Source organism: Micrasema longulum, unplaced genomic scaffold, assembly GCF_059751315.1.
Source record: "Micrasema longulum isolate JH-2025_06_02 unplaced genomic scaffold, ASM5975131v1 h1tg000896l, whole genome shotgun sequence".
NCBI lineage: Eukaryota > Metazoa > Arthropoda > Insecta > Trichoptera > Brachycentridae > Micrasema > Micrasema longulum.
The window spans coordinates 652684-658279 of NW_028278087.1; positions in this window are offsets into that span (position 1 = coordinate 652684).

Here is a 5596-nt window from a genome sequence, read left to right on the forward strand (position 1 = left end):
GCATTTTATCATATTTTTTTAAAAATATATCTTTTATTAGTGCACTGAGTGACCTTGCAATATTTTATATATATTTATATGGATAGTTGACTGATTATGAAGTGCATTTAGATCTTCAATATTCAGAATACACTTTCCATTCATTAATGCGAATGATTTTGTACGTATTTCAAGATTTTTTGTTGTTGTTAGTCATACTCGGAACATTTGATTAGAAATTTGGTATATTTACATACTGTTGTCTTGATTTGAAACAACATAAGTCGCTAAATATTACAGGACTTCATAAATCAGTAATTTCGTATGAAACTTTAGTGGTTTTTTTTTACTAAATATATTGTTTTTAAGGTATACAGGATTTTTAAGTGTTTTATCCAAACAAATGTAAACTACTATACTACTGACCACCTTCTGACTGTATTCTAAGAAATAGACATCTTCTTTGAGATATGCATTATTTGAAAAATAGGTTTGGTCTCTTTTCTGTCAGCAACTTATTCATTAAAATAATAGAGATAGATGTTATTTTGTGTAGAAAAAATAATCAATCATAATCTCAGAAAAAAAATACTTATGTTGAATTCAAATTAAGGCGACGATACATTCCTTATAGCACCTAATGATTCTATTAACATGCTAGTACTTACTCAAGATGTATTTTTTTTATGTTGTATATCTTTTAGACTATTCGCTGTCTTTAAAACAATTTTTTAGTTTTGTAATTAAAGATAAACTACATTTTGATCACTTTAAATAATTATTATGAACTAAGATTTGTTTATGTACATAATATATAAAGGGTGCTAGATATAAAGGATGAATGTCTAAAAAGTATGTTTTGAGATAGAATATTTTTAAGTTTTCAAACTTCTTGGACATGAAAATAAACTGAATAAACATAAATCAACCTGCTCAATGTAAATAGCCTATACTGTTTTAAATTATCTAAAACGGTTTTGATTAGTATTAAATTATCGCTTTATTTACAGTATTCAACTGACATCCACCCTTAATCCCCTATATACATTTTTGTTCTTGTTAAATTATCTTGGAAAGTTTAACCTTCATGCCAAATTTTATTAAATAGAAATGTAGATCATGAGAACAGCCAGTATTAGTTTAAAACACATAAAAAATTACATCCATCCTTAAGGTATATCCTGTTCCCGTCATATGCACCTGCTGGCTTTGTATATACAATTTTTTTTAGTGCATAAAGTTTACGAGAATTTTTGTGTCGTAATTCAAGTTAAAAATATGATACTGTCTGTAAATGTAATACATGAAAAAAAGACTGCTAAATCTCTAAAAGCATATAATAAGCATAAAGTTGATGGTTTGCCAAATATATTTAGTGTTTTAAAAATAATGATGTGTTCAGAATATTAAGACTTGCACTGCTAAATGCTAAATTATCTACCAAGTATTTTTTATGCTTAACGAATACAATGTTTTTACTTAATTTTATATTTGATTTATTTTATCAAATAAAGAATAGTTCAACAAAGTAAAAAATTATCTTCTCCAGCTTTTACATAAACACTCTTAATACTTTTTGTATTTTTTGATTTTTTTCACCAAATTTGGGATTATATTGATTATGTGATGAAGTGATGAATTTATATGACATTAGTAATCTATTTTTTTATGTTTCCAAGAGATTTTTATGTTACCCACTCTAACTTTTTATTTTGTTATTTATAAGTCCTATTTTGTAATGAAGAAATTTCTTACTACCTAATAAAAAAATATTAAAAAGTTGTCTTAATTTCATATTAATTACTACATTCCTCATTGAGGAAGTTCATGTTTTCTTACTCATAGTAAAAAATAGAGCATTTAATTGTACATCCAAGTTTTTCTTAAAAATACATGAAGAAATTCATAAAAATGAACCATTTTGTTTGCAGACATTTGGACATACTAAAAACCTTGCTGAATTGACTAACAGGTATAAAAATTGGAAAATTGTTTTCAGGCGTTGCCTAGTAGGTGAATTGGTTCGGCCGGATCTCACCCACATGATGAAGGTTTCAGCTCCTTTACTTCGCAAAAGTCAACAGACGAAAGAGTTGAGCAAATGTGGATGTTTAAAGATGGGCTAATGGTGAATGTTACACAGTGTGTAAAGTGGCCACTTAAATAAGCCAATGGCAGGTCATAAGCCCTGTAAATGCCTAGACTTCACTCTCTGTTGCAACAAATGTAGATCTACTTTGCAGAAGCTTATTTTTTTGTATTATATTCTTAGTATTTTATTTGTACTGATTTGAGCAAATAAATTAAGTTACTGGTTTATAAAAAAAAACTGTAAGCGCTGAATTGTTAAAAGAAAAGTTTTAATGTATTAAAAAAATATATATATTTGCAAGGGTTTAAAAAAAGCATGTAATGTTCATTAAAGAAGTTCAGCCCCACAGGAAATTGGATATTAAAAATGTATTCTTACACGCGGTAAAATTAAAGCAAGTTCTTGAAAATGTATGAAAAAAAAAATTATTTTAATAAAAACGAATTACTTTGTATGATGTCATTAGTTCTTTTGAATCAGCCAATGATAAGAGAGTTGGGATAGGTTTCCGGTTTTTAGTCAACTGACGAATCAGCAGAACTCATCAAGAAGAAGGGGAAGAGAACTTGAGACGTCGAAAGCGGAGTAATTTCAATAATACAAAACTTTCAAAAATCAGTGTGCTGAAAATGCAATAAATAAAAAAAGTTTGGATTAGTTTAACAGTCTATTAACAAATAAAATAAATCACTGAAGTTCCTCATTGTTGGCATGTACTCGTATGAACCTCAGAGTAATAATTCGCCTTTGCCAATGACATATTATTTCTCTAAAGCGTGAACAAAGTTTTATTTTCACCGATTTTATGTATATTCTCCGATGCCTGTGCAAGCAGTTAGATATAGGTAACGTATCCTAAATTTAGGCCATCACAGTACTCAAACAAATGTAAAGCTTGTATACAGTGTTACTTTTCTGCATAAATTATTATTATTTACTAATATTTTGTACAATTCTTGGTAACAAAGCGTCGCTTTAGTTAGTTTTTGTCGAACAGACCATTTTTAACAAAATTGAGTTACAAGTTACATTTGTTACTAGATATCGATTTGATAGTAACTACCAGAAAAGGTATATACACTCACATAATACAAGGCTAGCACAATGTGAAGGATTTTTTAAAAAATAAAACACTTTGTAAATTTACCACACAAGAGTTTAATACATTAAAACTACTACGACTAGTTTCAGGTTATCAGTATTACCCATCCTCAGGTGTAAATATAAACTTAACTAAAGTACATACACAGATTAATACTTAGGTACTGATAGGGTCCGGCGGAAGGGCGAAGGCAATGTGAGGTGGAGGGGGTGGGGTTTTCCTAATTATGGGGAATATTGATAGCAGGGGTGATAGATTAATCAATACTTCCCTTAGTAAAACCAATTATAATCGCGAATAAAACATAATTTAAAAAATAGCTAATGATAATGGATATGATAGTGATTTAATAGAAAAAATGTTAAAGAATAAAAATAAAAATAAATTCATTGAAAAATATTTATACTCTGCAAATAAAAATATAAAAACTGAAAATAAATCCTGCATGAAAATTCTATTCACTGGTCCGATATCTTTAAATATTAGTAAATTGTTACCCCCCAATATCCAACCCGCGTTCTATACTTACAACAATTTCGAACTCGAAATCGAAAATAGAACTTTTAGAAAAAAGCGGTGTATATGAAATTACGTGTGTATTGTCATATGCTGATGAAACTGCTATTATTGTTTATAATAAAACATGGGAGTCAACCTTTAATGACGCTACAAAAATCATTACGATAGGATATTACTGGTTTGAAACAAATTTACTTAGTTTAAATCAAGAAAAAACCACGTATTTGCTTTTTCAAATCTCAAACAAAAGTGTCCCTTCACAGAATTTGTCAATTAAAATACATGATTTAAAATGTAATGTTGATATTTGTAATAAGTGCTACAAAATAAGTTCAGAGGAAAGCTATAAATATTTGGGTATATACATGGATTATAGGCTAAAATAGGAAAAACATATAAAACTATTAGATATTTATCTTATGTTTTCCAAAGACAGAAAAATATCTTAACCATAGCACCCCTTACACGTTGGTCCAAGATCCTTCAATCTTCTAAACAAAGAACTACAAAACATTAAATCACTGGCACAGTTCAAAGTAGGTTTGAGGTCTTGGATTAGCATGGAAGGAGCAGATACACATTCTTAAAAAAAAATGCATACTGCAAATAAATAATATTTTCGTAATTTTAGCATATTTCAATTTGGTTTTTCTTTTCTTTTTTTTTTCTTTTCTTTTCTTTTCTTTCCTTTTCTTTTCTTTTCTTTTCTTTTCTTTTCTTTTCTTTTCATGGTCAAGTCATACCATATATATGAGCAAACTATTTAATAATTAAAAAAGGAATGGCCCACGCTCAGGCGCTCTAGTCTTTGTGGGCATTTTTTCCAATTCATGTTATAGCTTAATGTAATTTTCTAAAGTGTATTTTTGTAATTATATTTCTATGTAAATAATATGTGCATGGAAAAATAAACAAATAAAAATATATGTATGTAAATATATTTTTATTTGTATATATATATATATGGCATTTTTAATGTATATTTTTTTAATGTGAAAAAAAATATAAAATTAACAGATATTACAGTGAATGTACAGGTAAACGTCCTTTTGCACCGGTTCGATTTACCCCGATTTACAATTACGCCGGTTGGTGCCGGCGTGGGATTCCCCAGTTTAGCCGACACCAGACGACAGTAGGCTCCGCGATTCTAATAAAAGACACACTTTTACACGTTTATTTATTCTATTGCCGTGTACGCGAACCGTGTAGTTTTCGTTTTGTTTTTAAGAAAAATAAAAATGTATGACCACATTTTTATTTTATTATTATCATGTTAAAAGAATATTCAAATATTTGTAGTTTATGCTATGATTCTGCAAGAAAGGAAGCAACAATCAAAGTAAATAAAATTGGATGCTTTTTGAAAAAAGTTAGATAATTTAATTAAGTAACCACAAACTGGCGAGTTAGTATTTATTATAAAAAAAAAACATTCATTATTTATATCAAGAGATTATTATTTATATTGTAAACAAATTTAAAATTTATTTATTAAATACATTTATAATTCATTTAAAACCTATAGGATATGTATTAAATAAGCATGTAAGATTGTTCTTCGAATTTTGACACGGAACCTTTACCTGATATATTCCATTATATTTGTGTTCATTTTACGCCGGCGTCTCTCGGAACGAAACCCCGGCGTAAAACGACGTTTACCCGTATTACAAAAAAATATAATTAAGACTGTTTTTCACAATTCTACTGCGCCCATTAAATACATTAATACAATAAATACTAATTGCAATTATACCGACCAAATAAATAATGAAAAACCAATTAGGTATTCACCTACGGTAAGTAGATACGTCAGTTGACAGCTCTACGGATTAGCACAGTGATAATAAAATCAGCATCGGGCAAGGCACAAGGCACAAGGCGGGCAAGGTTGGGTAACT